The 22,213-nt window shown below is 31.4% G+C and overlaps 1 protein-coding gene across 1 annotated transcript in view; it reads right to left on the reverse strand.

Annotated features, from left to right (window-relative positions):
* Sik2 (Salt-inducible kinase 2) overlaps positions 1–16,361 on the reverse strand; it is an 85,471-nt gene extending 69,110 nt beyond the window's left edge. Inside the window, exon 1 of the mRNA XM_070644213.1 lies at positions 16,013–16,361. The gene's annotated coding sequence lies outside the window, so the exon portion shown is untranslated. The remainder of the gene's footprint in view (positions 1–16,012) is intronic.
* Between the last annotated feature and the right edge of the window lie 5,852 nt (positions 16,362–22,213).

Below are 22,213 nucleotides of genomic sequence, written 5' to 3' on the forward strand. Positions count from 1 at the left end.
CGTATCTGCCGGTCGATAAATTTTATTCGACATAGACATTCATCAAAATAACTCCAATATAAGAGTTTCTATGACTAAATTAAGTTAAAAGCTTTCATATTTATACCAAATTGGAATACCCCAAAACTACAATTCAGCTCTTTTCAATTATTGAATGAAATGACGTCAAGCTGAATTTCATCATGTAAGCAATTTTCTGCAGAACTATTACTATAAATTCAGGTCATTGCCAGAACCTTCCACAAAATTTTTTATTCTTTTTTCACTTGCTCGTAAGAATAAAATAACAAATTAATAACGTACACACTTATTTTACTACAATTTGTACATTTTCTCTGCGTTTATCCAATAGCCGTACCGAGTAAATCATATATTTCCCACTCACTCTCTCATCTTTTTTTTCTTCGAATGACGCAAATTGTGAGTGAAATCGCAATGAAGTAGACTAGTGAACAAAATTATTATTATATTTGTAGCAATATCAATAATAATAATAATGAAAAGAAATAACACATTGGTGGGCATTGTTGATGAGTAAGTGAGTTTTTGATTAAAATATGTAGGTCAGATACAAATTAGATCTAATAATGCACATGAGGTATCTGTCTCGAATATTTTCAGCCATGACAAGATAATCAACGAAATAGTCAGCTTCAAGTGTCATCTAAGGAAGTCTTCGAAACAAAGACGATCTGCAAGGTCAACACAATAAGTAGATTATTAATTCAACCTAATTAAGCATCTTTAAAACAACAAAGTATCCGATTAAAATCTAACATAATTTCCACTTATCTAATTAGCAATTAGTAAGCACCCCCTTTGAAGCTTTCAATTTAATTCTCATTAAAACTGAATTTGAAAGTTCCACATCTCCATGAAATTTCGCAATAATTTTGATTTTTTTAATACGAATGCAAAGTTATTAATTTATAAAACGGTTAAAGCTAATTTAATTAATGTGGGCGAGGCATAATAAAATAATTTTAAACCATCTAATTAATCATTGTATTTTTTCAAATATACAGCTAATTATTTTAAAACTCATTAAAAGCTGAGTGCTATGACTTTGATAGTTTCGTAGCTTATGGAATTTGAAAGTAGTAAGGGTGTAAATTGCACAATAGAGGTGTCAAAATGATTTAAAAGTGTGAAATTATGGACAATAACCTTCAATTTTACGTAATCTTATTAAATTTCACAATCAAGGGGCATCAAACTATGTCTATATAGCCAAGATTACATACTAAAGCTTAAAATTCCAGAAATTCTTGACCTATCGCATTCAAAAGTCAGTCAATACCAAGAATAAAGCAATGAACCTTCTTTCTGCTAGTTTCTTTAACATACATTTTCACATTTTAAGCTCCTTGTTCCATTTAAATCCTATTAACTTTTCATTTTCTCCTCCAACCTCATTTTCATATTCAATTATTTCTACAATTTACTTATTTTTTTATCAAAAATTCTCCGCCAGCAACGACAATGTTGCAAAAATAAATGTAATCGAAAAGAAGCCTAAGAAGGAATAATTTCCATCGTGTAATGGTCTATGAACAAGCATTCAGCTTAAGTAGAAAAAATTAGAATAGAACACTGAATGTAATGAATGAAAAATTTTTCTGTGTAATCCTTCCTAAAGCTGCAGTAAAATCTATATACTTCGAATGACGTCAGTTGTTGCTTTCCTTTTGTGTTGATTTGGAATTTCATTCTGCTTCCTCCTTTAATGTTCGGCTCGTAAAAAAATTTACAATTTATTTTCCAATCTTTTTTTCATCCTTTATCATTCTTCTATGCTTGTGGATGAATATTATGCTGGTTGGAGATAGCTTTTGGATGTTTTGAGTTGTAAGGAGCGCATTTGGTAAGAAAATGTCGAAAAGCTCAAAGATTCTTGACATTTATTGAATTAGACTTGATTTTCTAGCATTTTTGATTCAAAATCAAGGTTTAGGAATGAAAGTAGGTCTGCAATTGTCATTTTTACAGGCCCAAACAGCTGTGCTCATTGTTTATTAGGAAAATGAGTCAGAACACAAAGAAAGCTTTACCAAATCCTACAAGTGATAAGTTTACTACAAAATCTTACATCAAATAACCCTTTTTTCTCTCGCAAATAAGAAGATGCCCAAAAATACATCCTCAGAAATAGCAATATAAATGCAAAGAGGAAAGAAAAAGGAAAATTATCGAAGTCATTTCTGTAAAAAAGATCGGAAAATTCAATGAGTTTTTTTACAGCACTTTCTTTACAATTTTTATGCAAATACCGAAAGGACCCATGGGGCGAAACGATAATTAAACATCAACTACAACTCGAAAACTGAGTGATGTTAATGGAAATGAAGGACTTAAAATATTCTTTTTGAGATTTCTTTCTGGTCCTTAACAATTTTACGACATTACATTACGATAAAGTTTCTCAGAGAGAGCTTGCAGTCAGTAGAAATGTTAAATGAGTTTTCATTCTTATTCACAATTGAGCTTTATGACTACGATAAATGCAAATTTTGTAATGGAATTTTAAAATTGAAAATGTTCAAGACAAGTCTTAATTAAGTTTGGATTTTGACCTTCAAAAACTATGGGATAAAATCAGTTAGATGTCTTGAAATGAGCTTGAGTCTCCATTCTGGAAAAATTCTTCAATTTGCTGGGGCTTTTCGTGAAATCCCAAAACTCCCCTTAACATGCACCATCTCTCTTATTGCTGGCTACATCTCTAGTCAGTAACTCATGTTTATATGCTGTGTATAAGTAAGTCAAGACTTGAAACAATAGTTACTGATGCAATTTTAATAGGTTTCCAACTTTACAACGCAACTTAATGATTTATAGCTTTGAAGAACTGTCTTAAAACCCAGCATAACCATTAAATACTTCATTTTAAAACAATATGACGGCAGTCACTCATTGAATGACTATAAAAACTAACTTTATTACAAGCAACTTCTTAATTATGTGAGAAATAATCCAACCTAACAACACTTAAAGCATCATAAAATTCTAAAAAAAAGAGTCAGCCACACAAAAACCCAAGCATCACAGCTTGAAAGGAAGTTTGTTGTCAGGTTGGCGGTAAATTAAATAATCAACCTTTTAAACCATATTCGTATTCATTAAAATTCAAAATCTGATGCAAACATCAACAATCCCAAAAAAATTTAAAATTCGTTCTTGGAAGGTTGGATGATATTCAAGGTCTGAGCCATAAAATTTTGTGGGAAATAATCAAAGTTCTTTGAAATTAGTCAGCAGAAAAATTCAAAACTTTATAAAAAACATGCAAAAGAGTGTGAAAATATTAACATCCGGAAAATTACTTGGCAAGAAGCATACATAAAAAAATTTCTCCCATGTGAACACCCACATTAAAGTCATTTTAAATGACAGCGATAATGATGATGAAAATTATATTAATTTCAATGCATTTATGACTTGATTTCGTGCTACGATAAGTGAAAACAAAAGAAAGAAAACTTTTATACATTTTCATTTAGACACAACAGACTGTACAAAATGTAAAATTTAATTATTTATACAATGGGAAGATCCAGCCATGAATGTTTTAATGTTGACATTACATTCTCACTCTACCATGCACATGTACGCATGAGAAAATTAATTTTAGGACGTATAAAAAATGCTGTGTCTCGAAAATTCCATTATTACTATAATATATGCTGCATGTATCCCCAATATTATCATGAAATGGTTTTAAATACTCAACAGCACTAACAACCCATGCATGTACATATACTCGACTCCCCATAAAATACGGAAATGATTTCATTTTACTGTAGAAAGCCAACAGCTGTGGCTCACAAAATAGTTCGTACGCAGAATGAGATGGAAAAAAATCTGTTTTTAATGTCATTAACAGCAGGGCGTGCGTCAAGTACAATCATGAGCATGTGAAAGTATGAAAAAATAACTTTTTCTTGTTTCCTCATCAGCATCATTGTCATTTTGATAAATCGGAAGCTTTTAAATGCATTTTGTTTGAACAAACAACAGAAGATGCAAGTCTTTGACTTGTTTATGATCCAAGGAAGTGATTAAGAGCTTATAAGCAGAGTTGCAACATGATGATGCTCCTCTAGAGACAGAAAGTATGCAAAGTCACTGACTAGATTGTATGATATGATTACTTTTAGGTTATGTATGGATATAATTGAGTTCTGATTAGTATTGACTGAATTTGTCAGCTACTAATCCCTGCATCACCAAGTTATGTCCCACACATGTCAATTAACCTTTCAAAAACCACCTATGACTCAAAAGTTCAAGTGAATTTGTCTCTGCACTTCTTAAAATTATAAAATCGTTAGATTATCAGCCTACAATAACAACATTATGTTAATAATGTCATGAGCTTCACAACCTACTATTGTTTCATGTCATTATCGTGGTATTATCGAAAATAGAGACATCGTACTGAATACAAATTTGTCGTGCACTAAGTGATACTTCCGAGAAATTCTTTTGTCTTCTTTATTATCGTACATCATGTCCTCTACAAATTTCCTTGATAAAGGTCAAGCAAATAATTCATGGATGTTTGAGAATATCGATGACAACGTGGAACGTGGAACAAAAAAGAAAGAAACATATTGGAACTTTCATCGATGGATAATTTATAAATGTCCATAAGCATTCTCACATGATGATGCTCAATTTTTGTTAACCCCCTTAATATCATTTTATCGATTCCTTTAACCTCTCTTTGCTCGTTTATTATTGTTATTGAATGAAATTGATGTGACATTAAACATAATCGGAATAAGTATGATGATGACTTTCTTCTTACCACAAATTGATTTATCGCAATGGAAATAAGAAGTAGGTTGAGCTTTAGGTAAATTTGTGGTAAGTGATAAAAAAAGCATAATGATATAAAAAGGTTTACGATGTTATTTTGATCCGCTTTTTTCGAGAGGTTTATTACGGATTGAAAGAAGCTCTGTGATAAATTTTGAATATGGCATCACATGAAAGTAGAATTTTACATGCTTAAGGAGATGCTAAAGTTGGATCATGAATAAAATATCAAGTATAAAACCATAACGAACTTTTTTTTTTGAAATTCAAACTTTTTTGTTATCATTCTCACTTCAAGAGTTTGGAACTTGATTTTGGCTTCATTAGTTGCTGGATAGCTGCATAAGTTATGTATTAACACTTAAAAACTATGAGCAAAAGCATTTCCGAATTAATCCAACAAAAACAATAGAATCTGAATCCATTTAATCCCAAAGTTTTTATTTCATTCCAGCAGCAATTCAAACTTCCTTTTTACAGTAATAAAATCCGAGTAATCTCACAAATTATTTGAATGGATACAATAAACAGATTTTTACTTCCCAAATGATTAACAGAAATAAAAGTTTTTTTGGGATTGAAAATTTATGGCATGCACTTTTTTTATGGCACAATAATCAATATAGATCGATTCGTAGGAGACCAGAAAAAATGTTGCGGATGGTACAAGAAATATCAGCACATACAGAGACATTAAGATTGATTTATTGAGTAATAATTCTCTTATCTAAATGATATTTTCATCCTCCGAATTTCATCACGGTCATAGACATGGTCAACATTACAAGTATTAAATAATGTGCAGGCACAACACTCATCAATAAACAATTTGGAATTCATTAACGAGCAAATAGTGATAGGCTGAGTATGCAAAAGCATTAAAGTCTTCCCATGTGAGCATTAAAAATGGATTGAAAATTGCAATTTCAATTAAGTTCAGCACATGTGCAGGAGGAAAGGCAAATTTTGAGAGGAAATATTTTTCCATCAATTCAAAGATAAATTTATTCAAAATGACTCTCCGGAGATCGGACGTACTCTATCCAATGAATGAGCTTTGAGTATAATGGCCGATGCTGAATATCAATCAAAGTTAATGAAAATTTATAATGCTGGAAATTTGGCACATTGCATACATATTTCCCGCTTTCTGATTTCATTTCTTACTTCTCTTAATTCCATGTGAATGACCCCATATGATGATTTTGTATGTCTTCCTTAACGATTCATTGAGATGAGACAATATCACATGTCTCGAGTATATCCGGAAGCACTTTCATTTCTCAATCACATCTTCGCTTATTTGTCTTAGCGTGCAATGACATAAATAGGCTATAGACTTGTTTGTGCATGTTGTCTCGTCGTCATGCTGATGGAAATAGAGTTTTTAAAGGGTTTCATTACGAAAAATTAGAGATTATGGAGCAAAAATAGAAGTGAGACTGGATTTCGAATTTTTGGTTGATTTTCGAATTTTCGATCTACAAAGTTTCGAATTTCGAATTTTTGACCTTTAAATCTAAATAGCCATTGAGTAATAAAGTTCATGCTCTTGAAATTGAAGGATCTGAAGTTTTAATTGCGACTTAATTGAATTATTTTGCTTAAATATGAACAATGATTATTAAATCTTTAGAAATAGACAATATCTTCATGAATTATTGCCAATATGCTACACAAAATCCAGCAAACCTAGCATTTTGCAAATAATAAGTCCAAAGTTTGTTCTATAATTAAATCAATAGCATTGTCCAAAACAATAAGCTTTGTAATTCAGATTGAGGGAATCCCCCTTCAGCACAATAACTGTTGATCAACAAGTCAGCAAAAAAAAATCGCTTCGGTCATCAAAATTACCTAACAATCCCATCACTTGTGCTTTCTTCCACTTGACTTATTTTTCTGCACATCAATATTTATTCTTTCTCATGCAATTGAGCTATCGTCATGTTGGTCCGTTACAGTAAACAATGAGTTTCAACATCATAATTATTAGCTTACTGACTTCTTGGTCGGTAGAAATAAATTGTACATTATGCTTCATATTTCATACTTGGACTAATATTTCATGTTGCTTAATAGCCAACCAAATGTAATTGAATGTTATTTTTTTGGCAACAATTGGAGCCTAAAATCGACAATTTGCAAATTTTTTCACGCAAGTTTTCTTGTCGGTTCGCTTTTAAAATGACCCTCCTGGTCATGATGATCGGATTATTTGTGCAATTTTTACGAAAAAAATTTTAATTGGAAATTCATCAAAAATAATTTCCAAATTAAACGAAATAAACTCCAATGAAATGGCATCGATTTTTCATTTTTCGCAACATAAATTCACACGAAACTCATTTCGCATAGCTTTGCAGTTCTTTTTTTAATCAATCATGCTATGTGGAAAAAAATAAACAATTTTTATTGCAATTAATTTAATACAGAACGTCTGTGTGTGAATAATAGATAAATTATAATGGAAATAGACAATAGCAATAATTTTCATAATTAATGTTTGAGCATTTCTTCATCTTCCGCCACATTGTGTGTCTATCAAGCGTGATGTATGCTTTTCAATAAGCATCATCATTATGCCATGTTTATGTGGCTTATTTTATGGTATCTCATATGTTCAGCTGCTCTTTATGGAACGCATTAAAGTTTTTTTCAGCTTGCTTTTTGATACAGCCTATCTATGTTCATATGGAAACTTTCTGGGATTTCCCCTAAATTAATTCCATGTAATTTCTTTTTGAGAGTTCATATCCAATTATTTGGGCGTAAATTCTGAAATTCTGCTGACTCAAGAAGATCGAAATCATTTGTTATTGTAAGCATTTTAGTTCATTATTGCTGTATTGCTTGGAAATTCAATTCAACATTTAACGGTATTTTGATATTTGAATTAGTTTCGTAAAGTTCGTATTGACACAAAATATCATTTTATAAGCAAATTATCGAATCATGGCAAGTCATGAATCACAATTGATCTGAACGACCAGCGAAGTAAGTAACTAAGTGCGCAAAAAGTAATAATCTTCATTTAGGAAGTGATTGAAGGGAATCCCAAAGCAAAAAGTATAAGATAAAAAAGCGGATGAAGCAATAAGACCGGAATAATTAGATAACATAATAAAACTGAAGGTGATTTACCGACCGCGATAATTAATCCCGACAGGAAAATATTTACGAAAGTTTATCACAGAGAAAAAAAAGTCACCAAAACAACTTTTCCGTGGATGAGTAATCATCTTTATTTTTTGCAACTCTTTGAAATGAAAAAGACCTTCAAATTTATTTTTATTTCAAATGAAAAAAATGGCTATTTTGCCGTTTCGTTCTTCTTTATTCAAACAGTCGATTGCCAAATGTCACATTGCCGAAATTATGGCTAGTGCCAATAGCTTTGAAATTATGAGCATATTAATTGTGTCAGGCTGGCTTATTAAATTTAATTAAACATTTTTTTCTCGTTAATTGAATTAAACTTTATGCTGTGAATCTGCCTTTTTCAACCCTTAATTCTACATGACATTCTATATCCTTAATTTTTTAGATATGAAGGATTTGAAACAGTATATCAGCAATAAAATTCAATACTCTGTATACAGAAATAACTCATATCATTAATTCTTCTACATGGAATGTCAAATATTTGTACAATGTCTGATACAAAAGGCAAAGAATGAGTCGAATACAAAAAGGCGTTAAATTTATGAATGAAAAATATTTAATTTATGACAAGAACTAGAGAATTTTTAATGGCTATCTCATTAAGACGACCGTCATTAAACTTAATTAATCCTTTTGAATGAATTTTGCTAACTCTGCTTAACATCAAAAAAGCGATAAAAACAATGTTTCATCAGACTTCAATTACTTAATTCCTTTATTAGTCTAGAAATCTGATGAAATTCCCTTAGAGTCGCACATCTCATGTCAAAGCATTTTCTCGTCCACTTGACGACTTTTTTTTCTTATAATATTGATGTGGGAAAATATTTTCAAAGAATTTCATCCTCAATGACTTCATATATCTCAGCTTTTTACGCACATACAACAATATTTATGGCAAGAAGAGATTCAAAGAGACATGACAATTTTCAAAAAATTTATATGATGCAATTTATTATTACAATTAATGTCATGACAACTGAGATATGAATTGAATCACTAGATTGTCATATTGGTTGTTTCTAGGAAGCCTTATTCTGTGTGGTTAACTGTTATTTAAATGACAGATATTGAACTTTTGTGAAATGCCATTGTTTTACGTCAACTTTGTTGATGGTTTTAAAAAGAGTATTGAGGGATATTTTATGAAAAACTAATGTGGATCGTGGCATGATTACGTAATAACTTCAGATAACATTACTATGACTTAGTGATGGGCAACTTGTGTGCTATATGCTAAGACATTAGCTCATTGGAAATGTCATGAACCATACACCGTGTAAGGTTTCGGTCGAGGCATGCAACTAAGGTGTGCATAAATTGACATAAAATATTAATAATCATACGATAATACGCAGTTAAATGCTGATTTAAACTGATCAATAACACTCCTTCTTCCTCTTTTTTTGATGATCACATAAGAAAGATACTTTATAGGGCAATAAAAGTCAAGCTATGAATGTTTTTAAGTAGTCAAAATCAAGATTTTTGGGGACTGAATAACAGGTATAGTTAGAATTACGTCAATACTAGCTTTAAATTAGAAAATATTAATGAAATCCGATTAAACTTTGATTTTTTGATAAAAAGTCACGAGAAGCATCTTTACCTCCGAGTATTTATCGTTAATTAAAAGAATCAACAATAATCATCATCACCATGTACACGACATTTCCAAGCTCTAAAGATTTATGACACAAGAGTATGAAAAAAAGTAACTTTCGTCTATCAATCGCACAGAAAATTGAGCCATCATCAACGGTTATGCTAGTGTTGATCTGAACATCATGTGAAGGTGTTCATAACATATCAATCATCATATTTGATACTTTATTTTCATTTCCCATCGAGAGATTGACGTAGAGAGAGATTTTTTTTATTAATCGTATGGGATCGTCTTTCCTTTTCACAGCACATACATTAATAAGAAGAATAGCCACAAACATTTTCTTGACTCGGAAAAATCAGCATTTTGCAAATGAGTGAAATAAACGAAGCGAAATGACGCGATATATTCCCACACTTGAACTAATTTTAAACGAAAACAACCGGCAATGAGAAATTGAATGCTGTTGCCGATTTTTCTGACACTATAAAAAATCCGATTACAGACTAGTCAAGCAAATTGCGGCTTTGAACATAGAAAAAAAGGAATTTTTGACTTTTATATTTGTTTACAAAATTTTTAAAGCTTTGATGCTTCCGTCCTCAAATTGTTAGTTTGTTTATATTTCTGTCCCGTTTGTCTACAAACTCGCGGAAATTTTTTTCTTTTTTCGTGCATTTACATCTCAACTCGTGTTATGACTTGGCTCACTTTGCAAGTTCATCAGACTATAAAGCTGGTAATTAGATTTTTTTTCCCGTGAACATTGCATCAATTTGTAGTTACGTTGCTCAATCTGTGCGTCACTATGCCTACAATCTGGGATTTACGTATGAATATGGATATTAAATTTTTATGGGTTAAATTTTTTAAAGGTTTATTTTGGCAGATTTTACTAAAATCGTACGTCAATATGATTTTGACAGATTGACAAATTTTACAAAGATAAATCTATTTTTGAAGGAAGAATTTTTCGACAACAAAAAAGCACGTGTTAAAAAATGATTTATTTACATTCTCACTTCGAAAGTTTATCATTGAATTTTGGTTTGAAATGGACTTTGTTGATGGATTTAAAGATTCTAAAGTGCTCAGCAAGTGTGAGCAAAGCATTTTTCAACAAATCATGTCAATAAAAGTGCCTAAATTAACCAAAAAAATTGCAACAAATTTTAAATGTTTTTGACTCAAATTATCGCAAATGCGCTTTCGCACTTAATTAACAAGCTATACTTTTGATGAGCGATTTATATGTGATGACGTTAAAGAAACTGAGAGAGTATTTTTCATTTGACTGCCGGTATTTGTAATGATCTCATCATCCTGTCTGATATTAATGAAATGAAAAAATATTTCGCTCTTGAACTTTCTTTCTCGTACATTTCCAATGAATGTTTAATTATAGAATAAAAAAAATTGTAAAATGATAAAAATAAATAGAACTGAAAATATTTTATTTGCGATATTAATAGCCATTTCTATTTGAGAACATTTTTCATTATCTCTCAATTCCTCCTCTTCTTACTATTATGGTGAAAATATGTATATGAAAGGTCTGCATTTTATTATCATCAAGTACTAAATCAATATTTAGTTCATTATTTATCACTACAACAATGATTATGTAAAACATCAAGTAAGGACTATTCTTAAAGGAGACAAACGTGGAAGAATCGTTAATACAATATTGGCATTGATTTTTTGGTAAATAATGAATTTATGATTATATATATTTTCCCAAGCAGGTGAAATCTCATTATCTTCACGTGTTGCGAGTTCTATTTTTGGTAGTAATATTACAGGTTTTTTGAGTATATTCTAACGGAAGTCGTGTATTGGGTTTCTGGTACATCCACATTTATATTAAATTGGATTATGAACATGTTATTTCTATTATGTAAGAAGAATGCTTTTCCATTTAAGTCTATAAACTTTTCAGCAACATATGCAGCATATTCAAAACTATGTGACATTCTGGGGGTCGCTTTGGATGTTATCTAATAGTCTGTTACGTCACATCCAAATGCCCCTTCTGTTTGAAAATCCTTTAAATACCTCAATGATTGATGGCCTACCACAGCATCCTCATAAATTCATTCCTTACATATTGCCTAAGAAAAGAAAATTCCTTTTGCCTCCTTTGCAAAAAAAAAGTATTTTTTAAAAACTACGTCGAATAAACAAATGACGAACAGATACAAAAATTTAATCTCTCTGTGACATTTCTTTTCCTTCCTCTTTTGCTTTTTTTTTGTGAGCATCAGTAAACATCGTGATATTCAGTCTTTTATTTTCTTTTACTATAAAGCGTAATGTGACTCATTGTCACTGTGCACTAGAACTCATTTCCAGTATGGTTTATAGTTTTACGGAGAATGGAAGATTTTGGATGTCAGTTTGGGGTGCTTTAGTGTATTTAAGTTTGTAACGAATTTTCCAATTTTGAATTTTAACGAATGTTTACTTTCTGAATTTTAACGAAATGTTTTGTATGATTTTGAACGAAAAATCTCTTAAATTAGTCACAGTAGCCAATTTGCAAAGCAATCCACTACTTCCTAACACATCAGCATCAAATTGCCATCTAAAATGCGCTACAGCATCTAATCCCCATAAAAATAAAAACAATTTTCTCCCCTACATTCTGCCATGCACTGCCTGAATGTATTCATCGTACTTTACACTTGAAATAGAGAAGAAAATATCTACAAACAATACATCGAGTTGTATTATAATGTCGATTAAAACAAATAATCAACACAAAATGATGCTCTACATATTTTTGTTCCTTCTTCTTTTTATTCACATTTCCATATTCATTCCAATTGCTGTCTGTTTTCATTTCGTTACTCGTTGTCGGCTTTGCATACAGAAGAAATGAAGGAATAAAAAAACACTCATCATTGATAAGTTTGAGTATAGCACTTATAGACTAGCCGTCATTATCATTCGTAAATGAATTAAATGAATCATTTAACAAAGCTTAAATTGAGTTTAAATTGAAATTAATTGAACGTAGATTAAAAAGGTACATGACTTTAATAATAAAAAAGAAATCTATATGCTGAGCTATGCACATTCTTACTATGAAAATGAAACGTCGTAGCTTTTATTTCTTTATTCTGTGGTAAAATAAAAAAAAAATTATTATTTCAGCAGTTTTTAATATGAAACTTCATCCTTGTTTAGTTCCGGGTTTGAGTTTAAGAAATGCATACTTTTTTTTCAAAGACAAACTTTTTGTTTGCTCTTGAAAATAATAAGTCAGCTATAAAATTTGGAGTAGATGATCGCTATACAAATTTGTTATCTAATTGAAATATGAGCATGTTTGTGTTTATGTTCAGCAATTTTCGATCGAAATTGACGTAATGTGTAATGTGTCGAAATTGTTAATGTTGTGGAAGGTAAGGGAAGTGTAATTACAGTTATTAGCACTAAGTGACAATTGAAATCAGTTGGAATTAAGTTAACAATTGAGATTTGAGTTGACAGTCAAGCTGGACTCATTTGGAACATCATGAAGCTCTTAAACAGTCTGTTCGATGTTTTTCTAGTGTTGGCTACTCATTGGACAGAGCACACTTTGTGTATGTTACTAAAACTAGTAATCCAGACTTAAATTTCATAATCTGGATCATTAAAATCCATAATTTAACATTTTCAGAACCAATTCCACAATCCATCCCCTCCATTCCTCAAAACTCCAAATATAGCCACACACTAAGTACAAAAAAATCATTACAAGTGCTTTCTTATGACTAAGTTTCGATTTCGTGGGAATTTCATCATCTTTTAATTCTTACTCAACGGCACGTTATAAAGTCCAATTTCAATTGTAATCAATTTTTTATTACGTACGGAGTTATTAGAAACTTTATTTTTCCACGTCCATAATACTGGATTTACATCATGATTAATTCTTATTCAATCTATCTTTATTGAAATACAATAAGCTGTGGTAAGTCTAGGAAACTATCTTGATTCTGTTGAAAGGCTACCTATTGGATTGATAAAAAGTTGCAATCAGGTCATAAGCTAACTCCTCCATGTCTATTTATAAAGTCTCCATTTCAAGAACAAGACTTAAAATTACGAAACATCAAGTTTCACCAATGTAATTATAGAACATCGTTATTATCATCACCATCAAGTCAGTGAGGCACTGTGCATGCTACCGACTTCACCTTCAAATATTATCAAATTCATAAATTTCTTCATTTAGTGTAGTCGTAATTGCACGGCAGTGAGAGTACAGTAAGAAATAAAATTTAATGATGATAACAAGATAAAATTTTTATGATGCATATTTCACTACGTACTTCTCACTACTTTCCATATTGCACTTTATTGCGACATACTGTGAATGTAGTTTGGAGAAAGAATTGTGGAGGTTCTGACCGTGAAATTGTTCATATGGAAAAGTTTCGTCTAAGTCCTTAAAATTTTATAGTTCAACTACTGCACTTTTATGATTTATTGGAACTGTTGTGGAATGTCTAGGAGAGTATGAGGTGGACTAGAATTTTGTATGAAGTTATGGCGAATTCTTAAGACTTCCAAATAAATGAGATGTTTATTTATCTGAGTTCAAAAACAAAGTGAGCATTTTATATGAAAAGGGGTATTCAACTAGGTACTATTCAAATCCCAAATGCCCGTTATAACTCAGTCGAAATCTCAAATCAACTTCGAGCTCTAGTTAAAGATTATATGCAACAGAGTAGATTTAACGTCAATCTCGTTATCAACAACGATTGACGCAAGTGCTCCCCAAATAATATTCATAGAAAGTTGGAGAAATCTTACGCAAATCAACAATCACATATCTTAAGCTTATGCCTTAAATGAGATTAACTAAAATTAATCATGTCTCGTTTTGCTTTCGTAGACAGTATGACATAAATTACGACACGGAGGTTTAAGAACCTCTAAAGATACAGGAAAAAAAAGATAAAAGAAAGCACAGACAGCGACAATTACTTCCGCAGTTAATTTACAGCAAATAGAATAAAATATAAAGGAAGGAACTGTATAGTAAGAATTGTCGTCATTCGTTACACTACATTAGCAAATATTGAAAAGAAAATAAGGCAGAGAAAAAAAGTTGTGTTTAATAATCGTTATGAGCATACTTAAGGGGGATCAATGGCACGCGCTATCATCGTTACCATAAACTTATTGTAAGTTCGTGTAATTTTGTAATTTTTTTCTTACTTAATTATTCAAATATTATTACTTTTCGAGAATTGCTGTGCAATACAACAACTATCATCATCATCATCATATGTAAGATATTGGCAATAAAAAGAAATTATTACGCACGCAATGAGTTTTCCGTGAGTCTACTTGCCTTAGTTGTTTACATGTCTCAAATTACACAACAACAGTAGCTGATTGATGTGCACTACAGTATATATTTGAGTTTCTGGAGTTATACACACCCTAAGCTTTAAATTACATGGGTGTCAGTAGGATGCACTTGACTTAAGTTTGATGGCTTTTGGGGCTTAGTGTAAATGTGTAATGGATGTGGGATTGCAGTTTGTCCCTAAGTAATGCCGAAATGTTTCAAAGATTCAAACCCAGTCAGTCTGAGTATAAGGACTTTCTCTTTCGGTCCCATGCCAAGAGATAACAGCAATATGTAGCACATAATCTAGCTCTATCATGAATTTGACTACCCAGAAGGCTCACGGACTAGCAAAGACCGACATGACTTTGGCTTGATTACAGATTTCATCAAACCTGACCAGGGACCAGAGCCACGTTAATCTGGGGCTGGATTTTCAGACTTTCCTATGCCTTGTGCTTTTTGAGCATCTTGAAATTGGAAGTAAAATGCTACCCAAATTTTCACAAATTCAATCAGCCTTTCCCCACACACACCTCACGTCATTCCTAACAAAACCACTTAACCAGTATCATAAAAATGAAAACCTCCTCACCGCCAAAGCAACGGCTGCACAACAAAGGAAAGATGAGGAAAAAATGAATATTATTTTTATTATATCGCAGATTGGAAATGAGGAAGAAATCTCTATGTATGTTAAATTTTATTGATTTTTATGACTTTATATCACATCCAATAACACGTCAAGTTTATGTGTTGCTGGATTAATTAAACTTGATATTGAATCTAATAATGCATAAATTACGGAAGTAGTTGAATGTCAGGAACAAAGGAAAATGCCGAAACTATTTTTTTCTCCCTTCCAATGCACCTGCAGCACTAAAAAGTTGCAATGCAGATTTTTTTCAGCTTATTTTACCTCTATTGATGATGAGTATTAAGGGCTTTCCTGAATATTTATAGCAATTGCATTTGACACAAAATTGATTTTTTCTCTACATTTCTTCAATTCCATGCTGAAGATTCCTTTTTTTACTATACCAAAAATGACTTTTTTTTGTGCCTACATTTTCTTTCTCTCTCTTTGTTGGAAAATTTTTTCACATCCACAAAAGGATTTTCTCTTTTTTTCACCACTTTCTATTGACTTTTCACTCACTTTATCAATTTATGCCTTATCAATACACATTAATCATATATTTAATCTACAAATTGTTATTTTTTTATCGATAAATTCATTCAGAAAATGGCATTTTTTCCAATTCCAAAATATACAAAAAATGAAACTAAAAAAGATTCACAAAAAATTGAAAAAAAGAAAATTTTTTTCACTTCACTCTTGCGCGCACGATTTACTCCAACCGACGTTGTTGTTTCTGAACTGATTTTTTTATTTCTGATGTTGTTTCACTGCGATGAGCGGAAACAAACTAAATCGATGAGAATTGTGGACGTTGTGTAGACGTAAATTTTATTTTTTTTTGCTGCATTCAATTGTGGTCGTGCGCAAAATTCTCTCTCGACTCGCTCTCACGATGCCGGGTGCTAATACATAGACATAACTGAATGGATGGTGCTTTTCTCTTTCTCTCATTCATATTGTACGTACTTACTATCGTGAACGGAGCAACACAGAAAAAAAAATACAAATTTTCTCGTCTCGCATCTTGAATGACGTAAGCAATTCTTCTACATGAAAATTATGTTCATATCATCGTTCGGTGTTGCTTTAGAAAAAAAGGCAGTTTTTCTTTCCACTTCTTTTTCTTTTATGTCTCATTCCATTCAGAATAATATTTTCTCTCAATACACAGTCGTGTATACACATACATGCATAGTCATTTCTTTTCTTTCTACAGAGTCATATTGATATAGAGGAAGAGCTTTTTTTCTATTTTTTTAAGCAATAACAAACACATTTGTGTAAGGTGGATGAGATGTATACATTAAAGCGTGAGTAAAATGAGAGAATAAAGGCTCAAATTACGTCAAAAAAAGTTCTTAGAGTGAGAATGAAGAAAAAAAATAAGCTTTGAAGGAAGTTCTTTCAACCAAAAAAGGAGGAAAAATTGTTGGGAAAATTCTATGGATTGTCTTGGAAGCGCAGTTTTAGTCCTGAAGTGGACAATGCTGAATGCGGTATTGATACTAAATAGATACTGAACTCACCTCTAATCCACTGCTAAGGCTCGTATACAGGATGATGGGGATCTTGTGGGTATCCACAAATTTTAGGCTACGTCAATAGCACTGCTAAAGCCAGATTGAATCCTTGACTGCTCAGATTTCAAACTTTATTGGCTTCCTTAAACATTCTTCTTATGTCACTCGTTCATTCTTCTCCAGCACCACCATTTCTCACCTCAATCACCGCATCAGACTTTATACCATCTAATAGATACAAAAGAAAGACACATTAGATTAAAGCATACAAAATCTCAAACAAAAGTCTCAAATTTTCCGGACAGTCATTGAAAAATCCATCTCATCTCTAAGAAAACATTTTAACAAAGAAGAAAATGGGAAAATTCTTATCTTTTGTGAGTGAATCAATCAATTTTACGAGATGGGTATCGTACACACATACACACTCAGTCTTTTTTCGTGGTTGAGTGTTAATAGAAAATGTTAAAAAATGAATTCCAGCCGTCCTTATTTATTGCACATAATATGTATCAGGCAAGAAAAAAGGGAAATGGGATGAAAGGAGAAGCAGCATTAGAACAATTTTACGGTCGGTATATTAAGTAACAATTGCGATAAATGGAACAGAAGTGGGATAGAAATCTAAATGATGATAAAGCAAACGCAAAGAGAGAAGAAAAGTCGAACATTTCAACAAGTAAGGAATAATGTCTATGTGAATGCTAAATGGATGGAGAAATTAGTTGTGAATAGAAACAGCAACTTACTTACAGTCTCGTAATTAATCAAGTTGAGATCAACCTACTCGATGTTCGCTTCTGTCTGTCCATATTTCAATAAGGAAATTTTCTTTTCAATCCTTGTGGGCTTTCCTCTACTTAATTTTACAGGAAAATTAAGGTTGACGTGATTGAATTCAAAGTGTTGAAAAGTTTCGTGATAAATTATTAATCTTTTGATTTGGAATACTCAAAATTATTGAATATTCAAATGCTTTTGAATAATGAATATTATTTTCAATCATTGCTTACTAAGATTTTTGATTTTTAGGTTGTCCACTCATTTAATATTTATGATGGATTTTGGTCTGTGGGAATAAATTGTGAATTATGAAAGGTTCTTTCGATGTTTTACATTGGATTGAAACGTGATGAAGAATTTTTGAAGCTTTTTAGTGATAATATGGTGAATTATGAATTCTTGTTTTGTAAAATGCTGAAAATAATTTATCTTAGACAGTTTTAGTTGATAATTAGTTTACATACCGATCGATAATGATTGAATCCTGGTTGATGTGTCTCTCTAAAACTGGTTTCCTGATGAAAATCCAAGAATTCAATTATTTTGCAAATTTTCTGAGTTTTAATAACAGCAAAGGGAGTTGAACTACGAAAGTTATTCAGGGAGTACAAATAAATTTATAGCAAGTCCATTTTAAATCTCAAAAAGCCGGTAAATATCAAATACCATTTCGTGACTTCCAAATTCAATAGATATGTTGACACAAACCTTAATTTCTATAAGTTAAGTTGAGAATGTGCTTGAAACTCATAATGTTCTCAACATTGCCCACGTACACTCGATACACGTCCATCACTAAACATTATTTTAGGAAGATTAATCTACAGATAATCCCCTCATGAAAAGGTATAGCCTCATCGTACATCTAATATGCGCCCCAAATGTTTTACTTCATAAAAAGATCTATAATTTTTGATGACTGTAGTAAAAGTAAGGAAAATGTTAGGTGTTAATGTCAAAAAGGTTCACAAACTCGATTTTTTTTTTCACATTCTCTGTCTTCCGCACAGGAAGTTAACATCTTGATTTGATATATTGTCCTATTGGATATTCTTTTTTTGTTTCCATTCATATCATTACATACTGCCGATTATCCATGATGCAGGAAGAAAATTTCATAGCCATTTGAAAGGAAATTGAGAAAAGCTTATAGAATAGTTTTATGTGTCATTGTACGAAAGGAGCTAAATGCTATTTTAGGAATAAAATAATGATAAATCAATATGATAAATTGACTATTGCCTGAATTTCTCATTTGATATTTGCAAAAATTTTCTTTGACATAAGGTATGGAGCTTTTAGTGAATATAAAAAAACTTGTCCTATATATGTCATTTCCTTTGTCAACGCTATTAAACTAGCTTTTGTTATATTCCAACACAAAAGAACCCTCTTTTGATAGACTTTTTTTAAGGATGAATGTTTTGGAGAAAGAGGAATGAAAAGTTCAATGGATTTCAAATGGAAAAAGTTTATGAAAAAATAAGAAGAAATTGTTGTCAAGCGTGTAGGCTTTGAATGAACATCCGTTCTACTTACTTTGTGAACTTTTTAAGGTTAATTAGAAACCAGCTTGTTTTTCATTACTTCCAAATTTAAAGCTTCAAACTAAATCATTATACATAAGATCGACGAACTATAACTAGCTTTAAATAATATCCCATGCTTATCAGCTTCAAACCATCCCAACACACTCATACATCATCAAAATCCCTTTTCATTCACAACATCCACGTACAGCATTTAGAATCCACAAAACCATAAATTCCTCAAAAAATGGTAAAATTTAAGCACAATCATCTCTATTGATGCCACTCATATATATCCAAAAATAACTGCCATCAATTATATTCTAAAGTTTCTTTCGTCGACAATACGAGTTAAGCAAGATGAGAAATTTTAAATAGCTGCACAACATGTGAAACTTTTCATAAATTTGCAATCTTTACGACTCATTTGATGCTTAAAATTGTGTGTTTTTGTGCTGGATTTTTGAAGGAAATGGAAATTTGAGTGATTATTTTGACTAATTAGGCTCAAAAAGCTCATGTTTTGCTAAAAGCTCTGCTTTATCAAAAAGCTCAAGTCAGTCCAAAAGCTTATTTCAAAGCCTTCTTTTCTCAACAAATGCGCTTCAATTTCAAACTTATTAAGACTTCTTTACATTCATTTCATTTGGTAAAAGCAAGCAACTAATTGAGAGTCATGCAAAGATGTTGAACAATAAATCATGTAGCAAAAAATTTTCATTCTCAGCTTTCATAATTCTTTTAATGTGTATAATTGTGTATAATAGCAGAAAAATATGCAGTCAATGTTATTATTATTCTTTCAATGTTAAAAAGAAATAATAAATAAATTAAAAGCTTTTTCATGCCTCGCTTAAGGGCAACAGTGAGAAGAAGCTTTTTCACATTCCTGTCAAGTTCAATGGCAACGAAGTATTTTCAACATGTAAAGGGATAAAATGTGAGAGAAATTGAATGAATCATCACGTTTCAGTTCTTTCTTTTTATTCCACTTATAATTTTATGGTGCTTAGCAATAAGTTCTTTTTTGAGGAATTTCTTCATCTTAAGGAGAAGAAACATAAATAAATTCTTCTTATTGTCGTCATAAAAGCAGAAAAAAGCAAAGAAAATTTCGTTTTTTTAAAATATTCTTCGTGACAGAGATAAGAACGAGTGTGATTGAGCGAAAGTAACGAAATCAATTGCATTTAATTTAATTCACTTTATTGGCGCTTTAGCCTTAATTATATATATACTAAAATAATTTGAAGAATATAAAGAATATAAATTTTTAGAAAAATTGTGACGACTTCACTCAATCGCGGTTATGAAGGGAAAGAAAGTTTATAAACGAATTCTTACTAAAGTAACGCTTTAAGAATAACGTTGACTTTCAAATCTTGAGTAACCGTTAAATAGTAATTGTACATTTGTAACATAATAGCTTGAACAAATGCTTATTAAATTATTTATCTTTGTACATAAATTCAAGTTAAACAAATGATTAAATAGAATAACAATTCTTAATTCATAATATAACAACTGAAATATTCGAATGATTAGAAAACTGTCGTTTTACGTAACGACATCCTCGGGAGGGCCGGAAGAAAAGTATGCACCGTCATAAGCCAATATGTTCCTGGATGTTGGTGACCAATTTTCACTATCCTATCTTCCATTCCTTATATCGTCCTTTGCTGTTTCCTATTCGAACAATTTCTAAGATCCGCTTTCTTTCAAGCTTTAATTGTTGGACCGTCTTATTTCCTTTCTCTATGGAGTGACTATGCAAGCTACTTGACGCTTCATAGTTTTGTTTTGATTCCATTCTAATTGTTGAGTCTTTATTGATCTCTTCAAACTGCTTGTCAGTATGAAGGATTAGATTTGATACTGTATTTGAAAGCTTATTGTTTTTATTCAATACATCAGATATGTACAAGTCTGATGTAAAACTTTCATTCGGTTCCAATAAATTCACTCTCGAATTTCATTATTCTTTATTTGACTTAAATTGTCTTCTTATTTACTGGCAGTGCTTCAATTGCAAATAATAGATAAACTTACAGTTTGTTGATGTTATATCAGAATAGTCTTGCACTATCTGAATGTGCTGATAACAGCTTTAAGTACGAAACTTCATGTTGACTTCCTGTTTCTTCTTGCTGTGACAACTCATGTTCCTTTGAATCTGAATCTGTTGACTCCTAACTTTCATTTGGATCCTCATTTTAAAGTGTAAATGATGCCTTGCCGTACATTATCATGCTTAACATCGCAAATTGTGATTCGATGTTAACAAGCAATTAATGCAAAGCTTCTTTGCTTTGACTGTGGTATGCTTTGTATCTGCTTCCATATCACGATAAGTCTTGCACTTCTATCATTGTTCTTGCACAAATCAAACAGCAATTGTTGAACTGCTTCTAAACTATAGCCTAATTCCGAATTTCAAACTTATAATCATCATAAAAAATTGAACTCGATGATGCTGATATTACTTGATGATACCTTGCCTTATCGTCTATATGTGCTGATGCTTTATTTGTATGCAGTAAAGCATTGCTGACTGAGATTTGTTGTAGCCTCACTGGATCTTCTGTTCTATTGGATCTTGTTCCAAAAGTACTTGAAGAAGACGATGATTGTAACAATCTCAATAGCTGTGAGAGTTGTTCTGTCTGTGCCAGTATAATCTGCTTTAATTCCTTGCTGGACTTATTAATTGAATTGAACTTCCTTTGAGTCCTCAAATTATGCGACATTACTTGACTGTTCGCGTTGATATGTAACTTGCTTACGTTGATTCCT

The sequence above is a fragment of the Chironomus tepperi genome, unplaced genomic scaffold (assembly GCF_022539635.2).
Source record: "Chironomus tepperi strain 1889 unplaced genomic scaffold, CSIRO-AGI_Ctep_v1 contig_335, whole genome shotgun sequence".
Lineage (NCBI taxonomy): Eukaryota > Metazoa > Arthropoda > Insecta > Diptera > Chironomidae > Chironomus > Chironomus tepperi.